We start from the raw sequence: 25,988 nt of genomic DNA, 5'->3' as shown, positions 1-25,988 counted from the left end.
TCAATCCGAGAAGAAAACGAACGAGCTCGCAAGATGTATTTTAAGAAGGAAAGGTAATATCAAGGTGTCAGTTAGCTATTTTAATCTCTTTTCTACGACTAGAATATTTCTCGATGTATCCAGGATAAACTGGTTATAAAATAATTAAAAAATCCACTATATTTTCTCGATATAATTCTAAAAACTAGTTAACATGAAAACGAATATTATCTCATATCCTGATAAAATTAAATCGATAAGAATCTCGATTATCTTCTCATATTCGGCTTTAACACAAAATTTCATTTTCAGATCAAATTAGATTAAATATGTCAATTTTCACGATACAAACGTTTCCGCGAACGTTTCACCTTTCCCACGAAAACGTGAAGCTTTCATTACTTATTCGATTATTATTCTTCGACTTGCCCGTGATGGCTTTCATATCAAACCTCTCGCCGCATTGACAAGTCGGAAAGCACTTCGCGACGATATAGATTCGCATCGCACGTCCACCGGAATGACGTACGATCCGTGGATTTGGCTCGAACACGACGGGAGAGCAAGATAGGTGCACGGAGATTTAAACCGACGGGATAACAGTGGTGCGAAGTCGCCGGCATACGTCTACGACTGGCACAAGATCGTTGTGTATTCGTGATAAATCTCTCGCGCTCTGAATATTTCGCCCGCGCTCCATGAAATCCTCTTATCCCCATCCACTTACCTTTCAACCTTTACAAATTGTAAGCACTTTACGTATCCTGATTATTATACGTTCAATCGGGCAGGGACAAGACACACGGAGGGAGAGGGGAAACCTGTCGTTTTTATACGTGCCTCTTAAACGCGTACGTAGACTCACGAGAGGAATTCGAATTTAATTAAGCTGGAAATTTCAGCAACGAAATATATACCTCTGTGTGCGCATGGTTTAATTTTTTCTCTATTTTTAGGCTAAACAAAAAGCGCGCAGTCGAATTTTTAAATTTATTGCCTTTATTGCTTTATCAATTATCAAAATTAATATTTGAAAAAAGATTAAACGTCAAGCAAAAGAATTTTATGCTTGACGTAGATTAAAATCTGAATTTAATGAAGACAAAATAAAAAGTGACAAAAGCAATTAATGTGGAATTTTTGCTGAAAATGTTAATTCGTTTTAACGTCTAGATATTCTCTGCTTTCGGCTTTCTCGGATAGATATGAGATATCTCCGATGCTCATTGGGATGATACCATCGCACCTCGTCGTAACAATTTAAAGATATGAAAATCGAAAGGCTGCAATAAAAGAAGAGAGAAGTTTACCCGCGCTCCTCTGTTTTCCTCCGAGTTCTACCATCGACGTCCCTTTATTTCTTTGCCGAGACTTGACTTTCCTCGTTCTCGCAAAGTTTATCGCTTGACGGGGGCAATTTTAGGAACACGGCTGACCCGGAAGTAGCAAAGTTCCATTGGCGCCGCTTATTTGCCCCGAGGATTTCGGATATCTTCCATCCGTCTACGGTTTAACACCGTCATCCTGCTCGTAGATATTGAACGCGAATGATAACGGAACGGCTCATTTTCTGACTATTTTTGACGCAATATCATTACATCGTGCTGCCGAGTGCCCAACTGGTATGTACCGTTTCTCTACACGATATTGTAACAATAGTAACGATATTGTAACAAAAATGTACCGCGCCGTTTACCGTTTCTCCATTATTAATGGTATCCGCGCAGGATTGATAGAATTTTCATTGGAATTATAATATAACGCGATATATAATATGACGCAACGTAGATAATGCGTTATTATAATATGCCACGTAATACGTTGCGCGTTGTTATTAATCGAGCACTTTACCTCACGGATATAGATAGTTTGATGAGTTTGGAATTTAATTAGTGAAAATTTAATGTAGAAATTACGATTATAAAGTAATTCCAACTAAAACGACTTCAAGCAAATTAGGCTATATTAGTATAAATAAATAACAAGAACTTATTTTTCCGTTCAACCAAACTTTTATTTTAACGAAAACTGCATTGTTACCGCAATATTCGCAATTATCGAATGTGCTGCAATATTGAAGAATAAAAATTGCAGTCCTATAATAAAATTCGCTGAAAAATTTTTACTCTAAATTTTTTTAATATGTATATTTTTTTATTTGTAGTATATCGCGATACGCGCTGTATAATTTTCAGCGCCGCTTTAAGTCTTTTGAATTCTCGCCGACTTCAATGCTCGTATTAATTCCAGAGAGTTTAATATCGTTTGCGCGTGTGCAATTGTTGCCGATTGAAAGCCATAATTATCTAACGCAGGCACGATATGCTAATTTTCGCAAAATGACACTCGCACGGTATCGCGAGATTAAACCAATTTCTTGCGCTGTACCGACACCGGTTGCTCGCACGAGCACAGGCCATTTATCGGTTTCTAATTACGTTTAATCGTTACGATTTCTCAGGATTAGCCGAGGGGAAGCAGTCGAATGAGACGCCGCGATGGCACGTCCGCGGCTAATCTTATGGCTAATTCGAAGTTAACGCCAATTACCTTGCAACTTTCTCTGACTATCGTTGCCATTCTGGCTGGCTTATATAGTAGCTTTAATCAAGACTTTACAGTTAATTTGTTCACGAAATCCTACGCCGCACTGTTTCAGCGCGGATTATTTTATGCGGAAGCATTTTGGCCACATTGCTGAGTCAATTAAGCCATTTCGGATAACAGGCAGAATTATGTAATATAATATCTAAGAGATGTAATAGATATTTTAGCTTTTTAAAAATATTTTTACTAAATATTTATATTTTTCCTTATAAAAAAATTGTCGAAATTAATGTGTACCTAATACATTTATTATTAGAGATCATTGTATTCACTTCATTGTCCAATTTGTCGCAATTTATTTATTAATATTATACATGTCTATTTTAATTTTTCATATATATTGTGGTAATTAGCGAAATATTCCAACAGAATTTTGTCGCGTGTTATTCGAGGAAGGCTTGGTATTAAAATCTTGCTCATTACCGCATCAACGAATAGCATTCCAAAAAGATGAGCGAAATGGTGAATTCACAGCGAAACAAAGCAAGCTCCTTCATTTTCAACCTTTCGACAAGCATTCCCGCAAAGCACGCGGAAGGTATTTCCGCGCTACCGTGAAATTAAATGCGAAGAATCGGATTACAGGGCGCGGTCTGTCTACTCTTGACGTGTCTCTTCGAAAACAGCCGATTGTCGTCTAACAGTCTGACGCAAATGCATTCAATAAAGCTAATATCTCGCATACGGAATAACTGAATCCGCGTGGTCGATTTTTAAGAAGCTCTGATTACGTATTTATCAAAAGCAGAAACGAGACAAAAGAGAAATGTGTAAGAGGAAATATCTAAGCGCGCTCATCTATTATTTCGAACAAAAGCTCGAATATATCTTTCTATCGAGTAAAATATACCGTAATGTTTTCCTCTTTTGACTGCCCTGTCTCATTAGATTAAATTAAACTCCAATTTATATTTCAAGCTGTTTAATTAAATTCGCGATGCAACGACCTAGAATTTATTCTGACTAGTTAATGAGCGAAGCATTCACTCTGTTACTGTCATTGAGCTTATTCTAAATTGTTCAACTCTTAGGTCTTCAAAATATATTTTTTATCGAATTTTCGAATATTTCAAAATTTCTAATAACTGACATAAATTCTTTTTATTTTTTTAATAAAGCTCAAAATTAATTTTTGAATTAAATTCTTATTATTTTGCCTAAGAGCTCTAAAAATTTACCAGATTGCTCAAAATTCTTTTGAAAAATAAAATATTTGCACTAATAAATTCTGTTCTCGAGAAAAAAATGTAATAAAAATATTAATAAATATCGAAGAAAGGTATATGGAAGATGTTATTAGAATATTAGAAACTGCGCTCTTCAAAGAAACTAAAAGAGTAATTTATTGAGTGTTCGAACTTTACATCTGACACAAATAACGTTTCCGCGTTATTGGTAGTAACCAACTCTCTCTGAGTTTTATTCGCATGCTTTTCCGACCAATCGGTTCGAGGATTTCCAATCGACCGGCGTTGTATCAGAAAACGAATTCTATCGTTTCACTCGTGCGTACGATCGGATTTACTTTTTGTGTGACGTAAACGTTAATGGATACACAGATTTTCGATTTTTTAGTCCGCTAATGGTAGCATTGGTTTCCGCAATTGCATTATTGAGATATAAGATTTAATATAATAAATATTAGTAATGGAATGGTCCGCGTGGAATTAATGCATTTTATCTATTAAATATTTATTAGAGTGGATTATACTTTTTGTATAATAAAGTGTATCACAATGTGTTTTTTAATTCTAACTTAAAATTCTGAAAGCCGAAAGTCTAATAAATTTTTCAGAATTCAGAACGAGTTTTAAAATAAAATGTACGATACGATAATCTGTTCTTACGTTAAGAATAAGTTTCTCGTTGCTGTCAGGAAAACATGCAATGGTAATGCAAGAAACAAATGTCTATTTTATAAAGATAAACATTAATAAAAATTATCATTAGAAAGTATCCATTGTAATGTTAAATCTCGGCGTGTTATAATTATTCTAATTAACTCTATCATTGTGTTAATTTATGGTGTCAGAAAGAAAGAACAAGTTCCATATAACTACAGTATATAAAGGACGTATAATATATCCCCACGAAACAGAAATCAATGACTGATAGTCACTGCGATCGTGGAACAGCTTATGTACCACGATCGCCAAGCGATGAAGATAGATTGCTGCGACGCGTCGTTCGGGATCCGATATCTGCTCGCTAGCAGTCGCGCTTATCTATTTTATCGCTGCGTAATAATTCATGTAAAAACGTAAGCCGCCCCGACAGTAAACCCTCATCGTTCCCAGTTAATCCCACGAATTGTTTAAAAAATTCGACTATTACAAACAGAAAAGATTAAAATTTATTCTATCAAACAAAATGTTTTAATTCACTTTTGCCTAGTTCAAAAATTATTAATGTTTACATTTAAATAATTACCTTTCTTTTTAACTTTACACACATATTTATACTTTAAATAATTGCAACTCATAATTGCTTTTAAAAAGTTAATTAAAAATCTTTTTGTATGTAAATAAATTAAATTCTAATTTAGATGTATCATACCTAAAATATAATCAATTTACTAACGTTATTAGTTTCCAACTTGTATCTTACAAACTCCTCCAGCAGTATGCACGAATTAGGATAGGATCGTTCTACTCCTCGCTTAAATTCATACATGTTAACGGAACATTTCCGCGTCAGCTTTAGATAGGAGCATCTTGAATTTAATTACGCACAACAAGAGCGAGTCACGCGTAATACACATTAAGAGAACTTCTAGAACTGCAAACACAAAGTTAAGTAGCAGCTAAGCAGTCTCACACGGGCTTTGTCGAATTAATCTTAACTAACTGACTTCGTGGGGTCGATCGATAGCTTGCGGAATGCTTTTATCGGAGCATCATCGTAACACGTCAAGTAGCTGGGGCACGTTCGCCGTCGTCAGTTCGACGAGCAAGTCCGCCGGATCAAATACGTTTGTCAATTGAGAATGGGGCGTCGATTCGGAATTTCATAGTCTCGCTTCATTGTCTCGCACGAATTCTTTGATCTTTGTCGAAGCATAAAATTCCAACTGGCGCAATAATAGATCCGTCGATATCCACTCGGGGTGCTCTCGAAAGCTCGCGAAAGTTATAAAATCTCTATGCGCAAAGTAGCGAATTCGTACCTTATCGCTATTACATTTAATTTTCAGTTCTAAATATATCCTCTGTAAGCGATTAAAATTATTCACTTCTTCATTTCCGTTAATATTACAAGCAATCATGCATGTATCAATGTAATATTTGTATAAGATACTTCTATGTTGAATTTCTATTTAAGTTCAAAATTTACTTCATGAATTTGATGCGTTCGTGTCTCTTAATGTATGGAATGTCAATAATGCGTCAATATCTTTCCACACGTACCGATGCTTGATATTAACGGAAAAAGTACGTTCTATGTATCGTATACACATTGCAAGGTACATACTTGATTGTGACGATTAGCTGAACCCATGACGGAAAGTTTCCCGTCGTCGGAACTTGGACGACGACGGCGCAGCTGTTAGAAACTATGCGACATCGATTGCGGCAATCGACCTCGGATAGTTCGTGCAAGAGACACGGCCGGCGAAATTATACGTCGCGGTGTACGTGTTCTTTTCTCGAACCGCTGATCCATACCGGCGAATCACATATGCGATTGGACGGTGCGCCGGTGATACTCACCTGGAACAAAGAAAAGAGAAAATCATACGTTAGAGAAATACCAGAGGAAATGATGTTCGAATGATGTTTCGTTGAAATATCCGTTCTCCATCTTTATCTCGACACGAAAATATCACGGATATCACTCGAAGGTGAAAGATAAGTGTCTTAGATATTTATAATTGGCGCCTGAATGATCGGGACACTCTAAATTTCGAAAATAATCTACGTAATACATATATGTATATAATTATATAGATGTATACTACATATATATATATATATATATATATATATATATATACACATATACATACATACATATATGTATATATAACTCTTAAATACATTAATATAAAAATCTTGTTTTATTTTTGCTCAACTTCCTTCTCCTTTCAAATGTTTCAAATAATATTTTTAACTCTTATTTTAAAATATTAATGGAAGAAAGGTGTAGGTACCTATTATTCTTTAACTCTCGCTTCGTGGTATTCTGGATCACAATAGCTGGTTTCGTTTCTATGCCACAATATTATTTTCGCTATACAGTTTTTATTTTGAAGTAATATAATTCAACCTATGATGGCTAGCAACTTATTTTTTTCTAGGTCATTGATCACATTAGGTTTTATATTAACAATAGTTTTGAAATTAATATTTTAGTTAAAATTAGATTTAAACGATTAAATAATAATAATAAATCTATTAAAAAATTCATTCTTTTCTCTCTCTCTTTTTCTGTAAAAATATGCCTTGATATTTTCAATATATTAATTACTGATGTTAATATGCATGTAACAATATAAATATAGAAATATACTTTAATAATTTTTTAAATAACAATAATTTCTTTACAAAAATATATTAGGAAAAATAAAATATCAAGATTACATCAAGAATCAACATGAAAAACAATGTTGCCACTTGGAATATTGAAACATGAGAATATTAATGTTTAAATCGTTAATACAGACTATTGCATTTATATATTATTCACGATTGTATTGCGTTTATCGCAGTTCCTGCATAATAGACTCGTGAGGCATGAAAGGGTTGTCAGTCATACTGTTATAGAGCAATGTGTTCATGCGAACAATCTATAGCCGGTGCACCGGAAGGAATCGGGCGAGCTAAGAGGTAACGAAAGCGGAAAGGAATAAGGAGCGCAGTGACGCGAAAAGGACTCTTTGCGGCCTGCAAAAAAGCGCTCCTCGTCGTGGCTTCGCGAGGAAGATAATTTATTGGTTCAGTGAGCTCTCCTATCTTCGAGGTCCAGCGACGCGGTTTCGTCGTCACTTCGATCTCGTTGCCATAATATCCGCGCGAGTCGCGTAGTCGGCTCCAATTATTGGTCTTCGAGGGTTTGTATTTAACCAGAATGACTCTTTTCTTCCGCCGTCCGTTACTTAGCTCAGTTTCGCGTCTTTTTCTCGATTGGTTATAAAAGTCAATGGCGTTACGGGGAAACCTTGATATAAATATCGTTCAGGCAACTAATATCGCGAATACTAGGCTCGCGCGAATACTCGTAAAATGCGAACCGAGTTATATCCAAGTTTTCTCTATATCAACACGAGCCCGATTATTCGATAAATTTGTCTATAATACTTAAATCATCAAGCACACGAAGAGGAAACGCCGAGGAATATGCACAGTATTACACAATATTCATTATATAGACGTATGGTTGATAAAATCGACATCTGATATGAATATATATATTCATGCATTCATTTGTATTTAGCAGCAAACGCTGATATCATTTAGATATATCACTCACGTAAACATTAGGTAAGAAGATTAATGGATGATAATATATTAATTGCAAGATGAAAACTGAAACGAAAATACCTGAATTACTATCTATGAGAGAGAAAAAAAGAAAGAGAGAGAGAGAGCAATTAATATCGTGGCTATTATTACGTTCATGATGCTTACAAATCATGAATCCACGGAAATTATTTGTTATATAAATCCGCTTGCTATTGCATTTCGTTTTGTCATAATAATGTGCTCATTATTGAAACAATAACGTCATTTCAGCGAGGATTTGATATAAATAATATCCTGATTTGATATAAATAATAAAACTACAAAGTAAGAAAAAATTAGAAAATTCCTGTGATCAATTAACTAGTTCATATTAATTTGTTTGTTCTGTAATATATTAAATAATAAAATATAAAATACAACACGCCCGTTATGTTCAGAATTCAGAGACGATAAGCGAGGGAAGAGTGATAGGATTCGGAAGGGAATTGAAATTAGAATCAAGATATACACGGGGGTCACACCGGACGGACATGACGGTCGAACACTCTAGCCGCGTTTCTAGGATACATATTCATACACATGCAAGCGAGCATTTCGACAACTTGCTCAATTAAATGCGCGTCCCTCATCTGATTAGCGATGCACCTTTGACGGTCTTATCGACATACCTCAAACGTATACCCGCTCGAAATCGCCCGCAGAAACAGATTGGTTAACGTAATCGAATTGGCGAAATCATTCGTCGCGAAGCGATAGCGGGTGTAAAAATCTAGAAATACTTTCCCGAAGTTGAAAAATAAAGTCTTACTTCGTAAAATATTCCAGGAAGAAGGCCGAGAGTTATGTTACGTGTTTCTCTCGGATAGAATATAAAATACAGACGTCGGGGGCGCGAGGCGTCTCGTACGAAAACTGAAATTACGAAAGTAAAGTTACGTCAGTCAGAATATAAAGTGCAAAATTAGATACGTCATTGTTACGAGAGCAATGCCATCCTTGCATTTTTATGACGGAAACAGTGAGACTTGTGGTGGAACATTTTCGAGAAACCGAAGATTCTCCGCCTCTACCGCTTTCCCGACTCGAGATAAACGGCGTGTCGCGATATTGCGAGACTTTTCGTGATCTCTCAGCTTTCGTCTTCTCGTCTTCTCGCGCGCTTTTCGATTTTGCCGTTTTCTGGCGCGGGTGTCGTCTCTCCGTCCGGGCTCGCATCCCGGCCGTCCCGGAGCGCCCCGTCGCGTCGGGAAGGTGAGAAAATGGAAATACGTGGGGAATGCGACGCCAAAAGGAGAGCAATAAACGGGATTAGAGTCAGTCGCGTGCTTCGCATAACTTGCCGGTATTGCGTAATTGTAGCATGCACGCGTGCGTACGAAACCACGCGGCACGCGTAAAGCACGTGCGTGCGCAAACGTCCTCCGCATGACTGCGCACGTGGCTGCACGCGGCGAAAATGAAGACCACGAGAGTGTCTCTCTCATCCATTTCCCTATCTTTTCAATTATATTACGGGGAGTAACCGGAATATTATTTTACACGAGAGTCTTTGAAAATCTATACCTAGATATTTTCTGTAGGGAAAATATTTATTTCTATGCTCTCACAAGTATCCCAAATGTCCATATTTGTAGCTAAATGCCGAGTCGGCTAATTTAAACAGCCCTATAAAATGTATCGATGTACATACAATACAGGATATGTCTCGTAAAGACCATAATAACGCTTAAGTTCAGATTTCTGAAACATTTTTTAGATGAAAATCTCGATACCAAAATATCGAGAATGTATAATAGTCGAAACTAAAACTAAAAATATATTATAAGATTATACGTTTTTGAAAATAGCGCTTGTTACATTATAACGTCACTCATTTATCAAATTATTATTATCAAATCAGTATCACTTGATTTATTACATTATTCAATTAGAAAAAACCGATATATCACGCTTGATTAATTTTTACTTTTCTAAAATTAACATCGTTCCACAATTTACGATATGAGATAAACCATTATAGACGACATATAGGTATTCAATTTGGAATCGCTTGAAAATAGAAATTGTTATTTATCCAATGCGCTCGCAATATTCTCGCTGCAGCTCGAAATCCTTGGCACGGCAAATGTCGCAGGGGATGCTCGACACGGCCGAAACGTTGGCACGAGAAGCCGAAACGATTCGGCGCAGCCGAGCCATGGATCAAATGCGGATCGAGCGGCGCGTGACAACTGGATTTCGTGGCCTTCGTGTCCCCGCGAGAACGGGACGCATTTTATTCCCCGCCGGTAGAAAGCGCGCGGTGGGATTTCGTGATTTCGTGCCGAGAAATCGAGTCCGACCAGGGAGTTGATAGGCGATGAAATATGAGGCGCCGGTAGAAGGAAAGCGCGGGGTATATTCGACCATCACCGCGAAGGAGCAATAAAAATCCGTTGACGCGATCGTGGCAGGCTCGAGAGGGAAAGAGAGAGCGAGAAAGAGAGAGCGAGAGAGAGAGAGAGAGAGAGAGAGACAAGCTCACTTTTCGAGAGCTTGCGGGAAGAAAGCTGTGGGAGGGTATGTAAACGTCGCCACGGCCGCCACGGAGAAACGTGACGAGATGAGATCGCTCGTTGAATGCGAGCCCGAGAAATTTCTGGGACGTCGTCGACATACACAGTTCATCCGCGGAGACGCGTCTACGGCATAACTTCGCGCTCGCTATTTCGCGAGAACAATGTTGAATGTTTACGGGGACATCGTGGTGAAACTTTCGGTTAATCTCTGCTCGCCTCTCTGAGCTGTCTCGCCACGGAATCAAGAATGCTCGGATTTCTTTGAAAGGGATTCTAAAAGTCTTGACAGATATCTTCCGACGGCATTGTTTTGTCGAGTTCTTTCCCAATAAAGGAACAAACGATTCGTCTCAAGTTTAAATTAAAACCCACGTATTCTAAATACAGATACACGATTATATCATTGTTTATAAAAATTCATAAACATTTTAAATAAATTAGGACGTGTATACTGCTCTCTTAGAAAACATATAATTTAAAAAATATTTCTATTCCTTTATTTTTGCGCCTTTGCGAGTTTTACATTTTGAATTAATGTAACGTTCTCTGATCTTGATGAAAAGTCACAAGAGGAATATTAAAACTGGTATTTCATAAATGTTGGTTCACAATAATGTAGTCCAGCACGCCTTAAGGGGCGCGTTATTGGACTGTTTATCCTCTACACACAATACCCTAGCAAGCCCCCGCAATATCCTTTACTACGGCAGCATGCCGGTGACACGTAATAAAGTCCAGCTTGTTCCCGTTTGACGCGCTCGCCGGAGCGGCGCGATCCAACCTGGGGACATGAACTTTAGATGCATCGCTGTCGCGCAGCAAAGGTTAACGAGCGCTCGGGATACCATGGGTTTCGGTATATTTCGCTCGATTAGGCCACGCACAGTGGATTTATGAGCGTCTCTAGTAGCCCGTAGGCCGCTATTCGGGACGTCGCGGATGCGGGTAATATCCGTCATTACGCAATAACGTGCACGACGTTCTTGTCATTTTTACGAGCGAATGTTAACGGCGCATTTTTCAGTTCGGAGCAGCAATGCGCTCTCACATGTCACTTATCCGCTCCAATTACCGTCTTCCTCATTTATATCTGTCTCGATGAGTCATTTATAAAGCGACATATCGGTGTCGCGACGTCTGCGCACTCGAGTAAACATCGTGATTATAAAAGAATGGCTTTGGAGAAGCGATGCGACAGCGGAATTTAGATCGTCTCGTTATGAATGCCATTACAGGATCGGCAAACGGCGCTGAAAATTATTCGTCGGAAAATGCATCGCGTCTCCTTCGAGCACCTCAAAAGCGTCCTCCAAGATCCCGTAAGGATCCCGTCGTCGGCCGGTCACGCGAATGAAGCGGGGATATTATTCCGGGCGCGTGCTCTCCACGGACACGAGCCTTAAGTCGCATTCCGCGCGGTACCCCGGGGTGCTTTTGTCAGATGACATGCCGGTGAATAATTCACCCGGCTCATGCAGCGCGATGACGTTCGCCGACGAGAAATCGTGACATCGTAATTCGAGCTGATGCCGGGAGAACCCACCTACCGTGTCGCCCATATTCCGCGTTTCCAGGGAAGAGGATCGTTTATATTATCAGTCCTCGCCATCGCGGAGTCTCCAATGCAGAAACGCGAAAAACGCGTTCTAATGTTCATCAAGTCGTCCACCGTGCATAGAACGTAGTATCCTTTTTTTTTTCTCTGAAGCAGCTCCGGATCTTATGGCGTAAGTTCGCGAGGCTTGTCACGTCGCGTCGGTCGGCTATTCTCGGCAGAGTGGTACACAGGTGTGCCGGAAATGGCGGCGATATTGCTCGTTTATATAGCAAACATAATGGAGTATACCATGTCGTGTAAAGGTACTCTTATCTTACAAGATTATTGACTTCGGTAACTTCTCTGCCTCCTTAATCCCTATATAATAATTTTACGTTATTCATTATTCATGTTTCTTAAAGCACTTTGAGAGATTTCGAATTTATAATATTCGTTTAAGAATTCAGAGTAAAGTCAATCATGCTTGAGATATTTTTGTATCGTCTTTCCTTAAAATCAAATTCGTTCCTCGAAGCTTGAATTAATATCTATTGGGAGTTCGATGAGAAACGGTCTTTTTAATTCAATCAATAATCATTAATCTCGATATCTCGCTTATGTTCATTTCTAACAATGTAGATTAACTTTAATCTCGGTTTAACTTGCTTTCTATCTTTTTCTAACTCTTAGAACTAGGAAAAGATGACAGGTAAGTTAAACGGAGATTAAAATTAACCTGCATTGATAGAAATGGACATTAAACCAGTTTTTTTCTTAATTAAACTTGAGCGAATATAAATCTTCAAAAATAACCGGGAGAGATTATCTTTATTTGCTTTTATTTCACGTGTGTCTACGGATACAAGATCGTTTACATACACCGGACGATATCGCCGGAATCCCAAACTGGGAATTGAGGGACATCGATTTTATTGAACTGCAGGATATACGATAATACAGAAACTGTTGTATGCATGCCGTTGCACTTTAAGATAATGGTCCCATGGCAGACAGCTTCTGTCTCGTATTATCTTCTAAAATGTTGTATTTATAAGTTGCATTCTTATCATTTGCGATGCAACGGGTGTTGGTACTCGACTCAGCTATGCGAGGGCGGATAAAACGTTTTATGAAAATGTCTACGTAACGTTGAACGAAATACAAGAACGCAATAAAAAACGTTAGTCACACTTTCTCTCAGGTTTTACAACGTTTTACTATCATAACTATAGACTAGTAAATAAAAATATCGTTATATGGTTTATTATTCGTTATTCCTTTTTACTTTCAAAAATGCAAATCAAATAAATTGTATTAATAAAAGCTGTTCCGCGACAGAGGAAGTTTTTGCGGTTTCTATAATACTTTAAACCAGCCCGTAATCGGATAGCTTTTATAATAATCAAGGTAGATCGCAAATAAAAATCCATTCCTTGCTATTATCTAATTTATAGAAATGGGAGAATAATTTATTAATATTTTCCTTTATTTGTGATACTTATTTTCATGCAAGAACAAATAATTATCGCAAATTGCTCGCACGGAAAATAAAATTTGTGCTACAAAGGAGAGAAAAAGAGAGAGGTTAGTTAAAAAAAAAAGATTCTAATGAAAGTAATGAAATGAAAATGTATAACTTTGCAATATTTTATTAAATTCCATTCTTCTTCTGTAAAACAATGAGTATATTTTTTAGCGTATCCCGGAATAATTTCAGTGAGTAAAATATTACCTGCAGACACGACAGAATACTGCATATTTCGTAGGGAAGATATTACACGAAGCAAATACACAGATGCGAGAGAGAATCTGTCACGAGGAACAAAACGTAAACATGCAGCGCAATATTTTATCGGAAACAATTCTTTTATACGGTAATACGGTATCTTTAGTGGGTAACCTCTCGGTTGGATATTTTCGTAAATATAGTAAATATATATATCGATCGGTATTGCCAAGGATCTAGCCACGCGAATGCGATTCAGATGCTGCGCCGCGCGCCGGTCGAGAAACAGACGACCGCATTTTCGCGAAACCGGAAAACGAGTTTTCTATCCCCCTCGCTGTCTACCCGTTTACGTATGCGACGCTGCTGGAAGTATTAAATCTCAAATATTTAATATCCTCAGATTTTCGTAACCCCGACGTTCTCGTGTATCCTGCCACGTATCCAGCGCGGACCCAAACTCCCTCCATCCCAAAGTGTGAAGCGTGTTGGCAAGTATTATAGCGAGAAACGACATTCTTTGTTCTATGTAGACACGTACGAATCGTACAGACGCGACTGGTTTCGTTATGTATATTATAAAGTTCATATTCTAGAAAGAAACAGAAGTGAAACTTTCGTCAAGATGCGATTTTGAACGAGATGAAAATAGTTGTCTCGTAAATTGGTTATGATTGAAGAAAAGAGTATTGATTATTGATAAAAATAAAACTAATTGCTGTCATTTACATGCCCACTGCAGAATTGTTTTTTCTTGCAAAAAGTGAATAATATCTTATTTCTGACGTAAAGTTTAAAAACAATTCTTCCTTAATTTGGATCCCTAATTATTAAGCGAGGAATAATAATTATTAACATTGTGACATTTTCACTAATAAAAGTCGACATCAAATATCAAAGAGAAGTATTCATGAGAGAAATAATTAAAATTATTGTACTCGATTTTTCTTCTTTTTTTAACTCGGAAAGTAACATCGTATTTCAGCGAAAGCCGGATGAAGTAAAAATATTCATTTGAACATCATATTGAAAAATCTAAATATCCCGCAACAGTCAAAATACTTTTATGTAGATACAAAAATATAAAGGCATACATATATATATATTTTTCTAAACTTTTTAATTTACGGATTTTGCTGTGGACAAATTCCATGCCGTCGAAATGTATCTGCGCAGAGACGTAGAAAATCGACATTACATTTCCAGCTTAATGCCAGCTTTCACTATTCGATATTCTCTCGATACGAAATTGCAATTGTTACGAATGAAAATAAAACATCTCCGAATGTATCTGACGGCGAAGTAATTTTTCATCGGATAATGGAATCGCGAGGTGGGAACGTATAAAACGCTCGTCGCGATGCTCGACAGCTAGCCTGGCTGATTTGACATTAAGTTATTATTTTAAATTCAAAAATAAAAAATTTATCATCGCATTTCCGCTGTTTTTAGCTTCAAACTCGGCGAAATACGATAGAGATGAGCACAAAACTTGTTTATTCCATTTTTTCTCTCTCATTTCATTTATTATAATTTCATCGTAATTAAGCTAAAAAGTTAATTTAAATGTTACAAGTCTAAGCCAAATATAAACAAGATTATTTCTTCTCTAATAAATAATAATAAATTAAAGATATTCCCCTTATTTTTTAAAGGAAAATTTATCTTGTTGAACGCGCGAATAATAGGCAAAGATATCTACTATTATTTACGATTATATCCTTCACGGTACTCAAGTGGTACAAGTGATTATCGCATCCTCGTATAGAGAACCACCGATTCAATTCCACAGTCCAACCAACACGTAGAAACCAATAATTGAGGGAAGTAGTTTGCCTTAACTATTAGCGCCCGACGTATCTAACTATCTGCGCTAGTGTCCGATAACAAAGCCAGGGCTGGACAGTCGTTAGAATTAATATCATCCGTTCAATTTCGATTTACTTACCAAATGCATTTATCCCACTAGGTATTACATTAGGAAAAAATATCGCGAAACAGAGCGAGACAAATTAAATCTTAAATGCATAATTTAAAATAACTGAGGGAATGGCTCGTTTAATATATACAGATCTTCGCGTTACATTTTATTGAATAGAAGATTAATGAAAAGAAAAATCGTATAATTGCATCGCCAAGAAACATAGCATAATTGAGTTTTCTTATGTCAAGTATCTTCACAATTTTCGATCGCGTAGACATTATATAACAGTCCGATGTAAAAGTATACTCGATTATCGAGCGACGCTGAATCCTCGCGCTTATCAGTAGTCGCGCAATGATAAGAGATATTCGCGTCTAGGCTGGATGGCGCATCGCCGCATCAGCGTACGGTTGCCATCGGTGCAGTGGAAACTTGAGAAGCGACGGGAAGAATGTTCGCGTCGCGACAACTTTCTATTTAAATTGGATGGGAAATGGAGAGGAAACTGTAGAACGGCTCGGGTTGGGAGGGAGGGATGTAGGCATCGCTCACGAGGGAACGATTTCAGGGTAGATTTCGTCCGCCTCGCGTTACGACCGTGTCTCGCGCGCGTATCGACGAATGCATCGTTTAACAGAGAGCGCGCGCCCACGCACTTCGGGGAGCGTTCGAAGAAAAATGAATTTATGTCTGCCGCGCCGTCTCTCGAACTGAAGGTTAGCGAGAGAGGAGGGCCGCTATACATACACCTCGGGTGTGTGTTGATAAATGCGGAGCCTGAAACTCATCCCGCCGATTGCGTGCTACGCGCGCGATATAACGCCAAGAGAAATGTTTCGTTTCCGTCCGAGCGTTCGAAAGACCGGTGGATAGAAGGGGGAGGGGGGGGGGCATTAAGACGAGCCCGTCTCTCTTTCTCGCGCGAGAGACAGCGATAACGGCGAATAATTTCGCGCGAGATATAGGCGTATCGAGCGATTTCTCCGCCATCAGTTCGGGAAGAAACGCTATTACGAAAATCGAGGGGAGAAACTCGGGGGTAAATTGGACCGTAAGAGAATCGGAGAAGTGATAAGGCATGTCCGTCGCGTATAACGCGCTTGTGAGTACTTAACGATAAAGTTGTCGTTGGAGATTCTCATTTCCCGCTTAGATCATCGTCGGAATAGATATGCTCGAAATAGAGATAGCGCTTGATTGATGTACGATTCGATTAAGGCGAGGAGATAAACAGCTAACCAAAAATTAATTGCGCAAGATTAAAAGGATGGATAATCTCTGTTAATGGTATATGCTATCAAATTATTAATAATGCTCGCAGTAATTCCATTGTAATATATATTCAATTGTGCGAATTATTTTAAGCAATTTTCTCGTAAAATCGGATTTTGAAAGGCCAGCAAATTATTGTACAGAAGATTAGCAGATATACTAGATATCACGCAAATTGGAATTATATTTTGATTAAAATGACATTTTTTTCGTTTCCTTGCTTTCACTGAAGACAGTAAAAATGTGTTAGACAATTGAGCAATTTCGTACAGCTGAAGGTCTCGTTTTAGAAGGAGACATAACTTTGCAACTTCTTCCCGAGATTCTTGAATATTCCAAAATAGACGCGCGTGTTATTTTCACGCAGCGCGAACTCAGCGGAGATGGTCGAAAATGATTTTAGAATGCTCCACGGTACACTCCAAGTTCAATTTCTGCGAAGACAAAACTCGACGAAAGTTTCAACGAAGCGAGAGGCTTCCCTATAGGCCCGCGTTTTACGCGGCACCCTCACGCAAAGGTGCTTCCAACTCGTTTCGATGAAACTGCCGTTCTATTATTGCTCCATTTGTAGTGTGCCAGAAAACTGCTGTCTTTATTCCGCGGAAAAACTTTCGCGAATTATCGAGACGCGCCGTTGAAGTTGTTACGATCACAAGTGAGGTCGTGTTGTGCTTGTTGTAATTTGCGCATGTAACTGTGCTTCCCTTGTTATATAATGTGTTTTGTTACACACGTACTAAGCAATTTTCATTCTCTAATATCGCGCAGCTTTACCGCATTCAAATACATTTGGAAGAAGATTCTAATTTTAATTGTTTGAAATAATTTGACGCGCAGCGGTGACTATATCTTGAATATTTGCAGAGATTTTTTGCGCCGATTGTAATAAGGGCTGCTTCGAGTCGAGCTCTTTCTGCACTTTGGAATCGTTCTGCCTCGCCAGAAAAGAAACCCATCGCGATGACATCACGGACACGCTCTTTAACGTACCACCTTCCGTGCAACCTGAATCGGGAGTCTTTTTCGCGCTCGGTCGGGGAACCGTCTCATTTCCGGTTCGCCTGATCCCTTCGCTTTGCGCCCGAATGACATGTAAAGAATGGAATCCACAAGAGCATCTTAGGCCGGCACCATGGCAACGCATCGCTATTTCGACACGCTCGGCTAGCTCTTCCCAGTTTTTGCGCTCGAGATCGCGAACGAGCCAGTAGTTTCGCTAGGAAAACGAAATCGAGCTTATCCCGCGATAAAAGACATCACCGGGCGCATACGATTTCCACATGTTGCTACATCGAGTGAGCTGAATTGGGAATACAGTTCTTAGCGCGAATAGTTTGCAAAAATTTGCAGAAAATGCAGTTCAATTGTTCATGTCAATGTAAAGGTGTAATCGCGATTAAAATAAAACAAGAAGATCCATGGCTTTAATTTTTGGCGAACAAAACGTCAAGTACTATAAATCGTTCCCTGCAGTTTCTATATATTTATTATAATCAAACAAAATAAAGACTATAAGAAATATTATAATCAATACATCCATTTATATTAGATCAGCTTCTTATTCACGATACGTGCAATAACTAATTCAGGCAAGATCACTCAACATAATCGAAACTTGCATTGAGGTATCGTCGAACAGAACGGCGCGGCGTTACTCTATCTTTCTCTCTATCCGTTTATTTCGATCTGATAACTACTCACCGCGACGTCTTTCAGCCCCTAAATTGTGATATACATGCAAATTTTCCGTAGCAAGGTCTACGAAACGGAACTTTGACCGCCATTACGACGTCGGATATTGAATATCGTAATGCAGTACCTCCGTTCTGCTCGGTCGTATATACCAAGAAGGAATCGAGCTACGCCCACATAGAATTTCTGGAGAAACTTTACGTTCTTATAACGGGTGTTCCAGGCATATCGCGAATATTTAAGGGACAGAAGGGACATGAGCGAAAGTATAATTCCAATATAAAATCAGAAAAACTACCAAAAGCATTCTAAAATATGGACTTAAAAAAATGATTTTACATGATAAAACATTTTTAGCATTGTCGGACTATTATTTCCAGATTTGGTTTAAATTGCAATCGTATAACGTGTTGAGGAATAATGGAAAATTAATAGAGAAAATATTTTCCTATTCTGAATATTGATCATCCGGCCCGAATAAATTGTTTTAACTATAAAGCGGAATAGTTTGGCGGGCACTGCAGAGATTTCAATGTATACCCTGTGTATCCCTATAAGCGATATATCCATTTCATTGGAATCTACAGCAGCATGTATATATCGTTGTTGACCTTTCTGCATCCGTGCACTATAAATTCAGAAACGAATTTTTGCAGGACATCTCGATTGGATTCCTCCATGTATTGCGCCCACTCGTGTGTCAACAGGTTCACGACCGAGGCCAAAAAGTAGGCAGAATGATTTTCGCAATGATTATTGGATTTGTACCGTTAACCTATACGATACGATGATTCTGCCCCTGACCTCTGGTCTCGAAATTACGCGCATAATAGCGATGACGCCCGTTGTCCTTCTACCGTCGTTACATAACTCCATAACTACAGCGCCGGCTGTAAATTTGAACTGTCTTGGGCACGAATAGTTAGAGATCTACACGGGCGTCTTGCTGCTGAAATCGCCGAATGGTCGACCATTGTTATCAAACGGCAAATCCGTTTATCAAATACGACGTTTAAATTAAAATTAAATTTGGATTTAATTCTCTTATGTAGAGCGCATTCTGTATATCCTGTGTTTCGGACATACGAAGAATGTGTAAGATAATAACAGAAAGATTCGATTAAGGAAAAAGTTGCTAAAAACTATCGAAGATTAAAACGAGCTATAATATATCAGCGTAGTTTCGACGAAATATATTCATATTATTTTCGTCTTGACATTTTCACATATAAGATTCGGCAACTTAAAACAATTTTTAAAATGGTAAAATATACATTTTACAACATATATTTCTTATAAGAGATTTCAATTGTATACAATAAGTTGAGCCATAATATTCTGCATACATATAAAGACAAAAGACATGTCAATATTCAATGACAACTGTTTCATAATATAAGGAATATCGAGAAGAAAAAGATATATTTATAACTACAGATCAAAGTTTTCGATCAGTATGAACGAAACAGTTCCTTCTTAATTAAAAATGCCTACTGAAAATATTTAAAAAGAAAAAGTTGTTTCATAGCTGAGAAAGAATTAAATTTTATTGCGCCAGAAATATCACACATTTTATAGACAACTTTGTTCATTTTTAGATCGATTGTGTAAGTATACAATTAAAAATCTCTGTGTCTTATTTAACATTACGCAGAATTGCGAGTCGAAAGATTGGCTTACGCGGAAAAGTTCGCGAAATCACCGGTACATCGAATCGGTTCGAGAGAGCACAGGCAAGCGTGAATTTAAAATAAACATGTTCGCTTCTATTCGGGAATTTGCTTTTGTGCGAGCGCACCGACGCGAATGTCGATCCGTGCACTTGTCCAAGCAAACAGAATTTGACTGCGGCGGCATAGCCCAGCGTGCGGGCGAAAAACTTTAAAACCCGGACAAACTATTCACCGACTGTCTATCCGCCTCGAAGTGGGAATGAACAGATCGCGAATGGAAGGAGCACTTCACTGGAGAAGCTGGGAAACGCGGGTGCCGCGAGTAGATGTTTACTCCTTCGTTTCTCGACTCTCGCGGCGCTCGAACGGTACCGACAGTATACCGCGCTAAAAATGTCCATTTGTAGCGATCGCCGTGTAATTTTCTCGCGTTCCGCTCCGCTTCGAAACGTTTACAAGTTCGTGAAACGATGTACTTACATTTCGCTGAACGATTTCGGAGAGCGGCATCAAACGCGAAAATTGGGTTTCCCGTAATATTGCGCGAGCGAGAAAAAAATTTCTAATTTATTTATCAGTTCCGCGAATAGTTTGTAAAATTTTATGAGAAAAAGAGAAAGAGTGCAGAAACGTATTTTCTATCCTTATATAAAATACTGTTAAAATGTCAGACACTGCGATACGCGCAATTAACGTCTGGGCGTCTAATTTTAAAATAAAGATCTGCGTGGTTAACGTTATGTTAGAAATCTGCGAAAGACTAGAAAAATTTTCCAGTTTTTACCACAAATCCTGGGAAGTATAGAAGATGCGAACTTCGCTACTATATCTCTCATATATCGTATATTCTCATTTATATAAGAAGGGTAAACCGCTAGGGAATTTTGATGTAGGTCAAGTAGGAATTAGTGAGTATTACTTGAAAAGAAGGTTATGATGTAATAAGCGCAGTAATTCCTATTTTGGTAATACCTGCTTAATCTTTTCGACAACGTACTTGATAAAATTTGCAAAATGCTCGGTTTTAAAGAAACATTAAGGCGACTCCGAGCAACCATGGAGTGATATAACTATACAAAATAAAACTATTAAAATTATCATCATTATAATTAGCATTATTAATGAAAACTAATAGCTGCATAGAATGTTCTCTGTTATATAGTGTTATTAGTTCGTATTCGCTACCCTGATATTAACAACATTAATTATTACTTTTTCTAATTTATTGCAATATTATATTATTAAAATGAGAGACAATTATAAATAATAATATAGAAATATAATAATATTAATTTTTTATTAGGGTTAACCTCATCGGGATGTCTTTCTCGCATTCATTAACTCATTACTTACAAAATTATACAACAAAATCTTCATAATCATTAGTCACATTCGAGATATACGTAAAAATATATTTTTTCCTCTATTCTTTTAGAAACCCCAAACGATATCTTATCCATTTTGCAATTAAAAATGCATTGGCACCATCACTTCTCATTTGGTGATTTCTGCTGGTCGTGGCGTGAGGGAAAAAATATTTATAACGAAAAACATGATTTATGAAAGAACCATGGAATAAATAGCTGAATACCAACATATCAATTTCTTCTTATTTACCGCTCGTTCATATCATCGGAGTTTTTTTTTTCAGATTAAAGCGCGTTCGCTTGCTTGACCCTTGCTTTCGACATGAATAATTAAGTTCCCAGGAGATGCGGAAAAATGCCGAGTTGGGAAGGAAACGTCGAGACGCCGCGCCGTCTCGAGCCAACGACATCCTGGTCCACGTTCACTATGCCTATTGTTGGGGTTCGATCACCCCGGGGGACCCGACTCGCTTCTCCGTCCGCGTCCGCATAAGCGGAGCTAGGTAGGAGCCACGAGGCATATAGCGGTGCATATACGGGCCGATACAGGTGCATGGACATCGTGGCCGGTGCAGTCGACTGCGAATCGCGGGGGGGCGACCCGTGAGCGTGAGGGAGCCCGTGAGAGAGGGATCGGCGCCGCCCGCGCTGGGGTGGCTTTTGAGATCAGGTAGGCAGGTTGACAGCGCGGTGAAAGGGAAAGGGGGACACGTTGGAGGGCGGTCGTTCTGCAGCTGGATGGCTGCTTTCTGTCGACGAGCATTGTCGGCGCATTGACTTATCGACCGGGGGATACGAAGCATAGCTCTGCGCTACGATGGATCGCGGTTATGTCCGTTGTTCCGGTATAACGAGGGTCGCCCTTATCCTGCCGTCCCTTATCCGTCCCATCGTATACGTCTATCTTCGTTGCTACTAGTAGGGCCGTCAATGCTCGTCATTATCTGCCAGCGAAGACGAAAATACGTCTGACGATGTCTCCAAGTGAGAGTAGGTAACTTGCGGGTAATGGAGCAGTGGTTGTTCACGAAGGGTCAATGGTACCGTTGCGGTTTACGTAATAACGGCTTCTATACATAGCGTCGTTAAAATGTTTAAGTAAGCTTCCAAGGGATATTTTTTAATTCAGAATCTATTTCTGTTTAGTAAAAATTTCAAGCATGAATAATCTATAGATATAAGCAAAAGATTTTTCGAAAATTCAGCTTGGAAGCAAAAATAAAAGTGATAAAATATTTCGTATTTATCTTGATAAAATATTTCGTGTTTGTCTTGAAGTCTATATTTCGAGTGGATGTCATTTTAACAGGGTTTTACTTGTTTCAACGTACGCATGCATTAATCGAAGCTGCTACTAATACAATAAATAGCATTTCTCTTCCTTATGCTAGCAAAATTCGATAGAATTAATTTACCTACACAACGCATCTTTTAATCGATCCTGCGCGTCACCGGGGTTTTTATATCAATCCGTAAATGTTTACAATATCGGGCCGAACGGAAGACGAAGTAAATAGAACGTCATCGTGGCACCATTCATTGTCACACGTCGCGCGGCGATGTTTGCAAATGCGAAAATCTTTAGACACGTGTCACGTCAGAGCATGTCGCGCGGCGTGGAAACAACGTACTTATAGCCCATTAAAATGGATGTAAAACAAGGGATCGTATATGCATGATACCGCCGCGCCGCGCGGTACCGTGTCGCATGTATCAAGTGGATCTCAAACTTAAATCTGCCTTCATCTTACGCCAATGTCTAACGGAACGACGAATTCTTGTCGTCGCCTGGTCTCAGACAGAAATACGAGGAGACATTTCGAAACTAAAAATACAGCTATGAATAAATACAAGATAAAAAGAACCGATCGTACAAAAGGATCGTGCAAATGTGCAGGTTTGATTATATTTGAAGAGGTATGAGAGTGTGTGTGAGAGAGAGAGAGACAGACAGACAGAGAGAGTATAGGTATATCTTATTATTATATTATACTTTAAAGTAATTGCTGGACCTCGTGTTACTATTTCATGTTGTACTTTAGAGTAGTTGCTACGTAAATACGTTTATATCAATATGTACCTTGCAAGCACTGGCCAGTAGTAGGTCACTGTTAAAATATTGCGCCCAAGTCATATATTATAAATCGTCGTACACAAAATATATTATTATGGAATATGAAAATTGATGCGGCAAAACAATATGTTGCATTTGCTTCTTTCATAACACGAAGATTATTCTGATTCGCTCGTATATTAAGTCGAGTTACTTGCATTATTAATGTATAAATTAATGTATTTAGATCTGAAAAAAGTAATACATATTGCATCGACAGGTATTATAATCATCAAATATCCTGATTTTCTTCTGTGGATCTTCGTAAAGCATCAGTTAAGCTCAATTATCGATGTATTTTTTTTAATTAAAACTTGTTAAACTTATTAAAACTTATCCGAGGAAACTAAAACTTAAACTTATCCAAACGCTAGAGATTTATTTTCGCGTAGATTCCCTGTAGATTGACGAAAATAACGTTCAAATATATATAATTCTGGAATCCAACAGATACGTAACTGAAATGTAACAACGGAACGCGCCTACATTGTCGCGATAACGAGGTACTCCTCCATCCGCTCATCTATCTGTCTCAGTCCTATAACTGCAGCTAGCAGACAGAGGCGATGCACGTCATTACCTGCCGCCGTCAACAGAGTATGTCTGATGTCTCTCTGAGAGGAAGGACGACGAGGCGTACGGAGAGGACGTGGAGGATTCCCGGGTTCGCGCTGACAGGATTCTGTAAATAAGGCTGTCCCACCAGCACAATGGTTATCGATGCCTCGATGATCGATGGAGAGGTTTGCCGATTGAGAGACCAATACACATCTCGATGGAAACTCAATTAATCCGCTTGTTGCAATTAAATGTAATAGGAGAAATAATAGTTTGTGTATATGCGTGTGTGTGATTGTTACGTCTGCACGTGTGTGCAGATATAATATTACTGGACTATCTTCTAAAGTTTAATACATATTTTAATGACACATATTTCTAATAATGTCAAAAGTTGCATTGCATTCGACTCAAAATTGATCTTTTTAAAAGAAACTTCTTGCAACGTCGAAATTAAGAAAATTGGTTGACTTAGAGATCTCCAATCGTTGCTTTACACACAAATTACATTTATCTTGATCGTACGTGGAGTTTGTAAAGGGAGCGATAGATATTTTCCTTCGAGTTGGCGCCGTGGTTGAGACTATCTCTATTTCGCGATACACTCTTCGGTTTCGTGGAGTCGATAACACCGAGGAAGTTATATGCGGATTTCTCCCTCGCCCAGCGCCTGATAGGGATAAAAGCAAGTGCGGGTGCTGTTACACAGAGAGCAAAGTTGTCGTATTTTCCCAGGGAACGACACGCAGCTCCCGTGCGAGTAACGACGACGATAACGGGAACGTCAGTGTCGGCTTTGAAATTTTCGCTCGCAGATTACGGGTTAGCTTATCTGACGCAATAGAAATGCGGGCAATTACTTCATCCCTGTTTAAACTATCTTCCTATTTAGCATTAAAAAGTTATTCCGACATTATTTGTTAATCCATTCGCAAACCTTATAAATCAATGTGGAGTTAGAGAAGAAAGCAAAAATTGCTCGTTATTCTCGTAATAGAATCATAAATTCATTTATAGTAAAACTCGGCAAAATAATTATACCGCGATAAAATATTTGCATTTTTATTTTAATAACTAAATAACAACTCGTTTATTGTATTAACAAGTTATCGGGACACATTGGTCAAATAAAAATCTAGAACAGAATAAAAATAAATGTTAATATTTTCTCAGTTATGTCATCTGATAAATATTCAGTGGAGATACGTCACTTCGCGCGGATTACTTCAAGTATTAGCACGAATGAATTATTGCGACTCACAGTTTCTCTGAGCGGGCTAAAGTCGTCGTATCATTCGTTTGAAAGAATCTCGAGATCGCTATCTTTCAGATAGCGCGGTATTCCTTATACCCCGATATCTCGCGAAAGGGTCGCCATTGAAGAGCGTCTCTCTCTGCGTGCGGGGTCTTTATTCCGTCTCTGCTCACGGTACAGACCGAAAATCGAGTTTCAAGTATCCTTTCGATTCCCCATCTACCTCGGATGCGGATTAAATCCCGGCGGGATCACCGATTGC

General features: G+C 38.5%; 1 protein-coding gene and 1 long non-coding RNA gene across 6 annotated transcripts in view; both read right to left on the bottom strand.

The window, feature by feature from the left end:
• The window catches only part of Fas3 (fasciclin 3), a 301,684-nt gene that overhangs the window by 140,977 nt on the left and 134,719 nt on the right, over nucleotides 1-25,988 (bottom strand). The window lies entirely within an intron of this gene.
• Nucleotides 1-25,988, bottom strand: part of LOC139774320 (uncharacterized) — a 72,323-nt gene that overhangs the window by 36,486 nt on the left and 9,849 nt on the right. The window contains exon 2 of the long non-coding RNA XR_011718553.1: nucleotides 6,058-6,296. This is a non-coding gene — a long non-coding RNA (uncharacterized lncRNA). The remainder of the gene's footprint in view (nucleotides 1-6,057; nucleotides 6,297-25,988) is intronic.

This window comes from Temnothorax nylanderi, unplaced genomic scaffold, assembly GCF_030848795.1.
Source record: "Temnothorax nylanderi isolate EJ_2023f unplaced genomic scaffold, tnyl_v1.0 TNYL_tig0078_pilon, whole genome shotgun sequence".
In the NCBI taxonomy this organism is placed as follows: Eukaryota; Metazoa; Arthropoda; class Insecta; order Hymenoptera; family Formicidae; genus Temnothorax; species Temnothorax nylanderi.
This window is presented reverse-complemented; position numbering and strand designations above follow the sequence as displayed.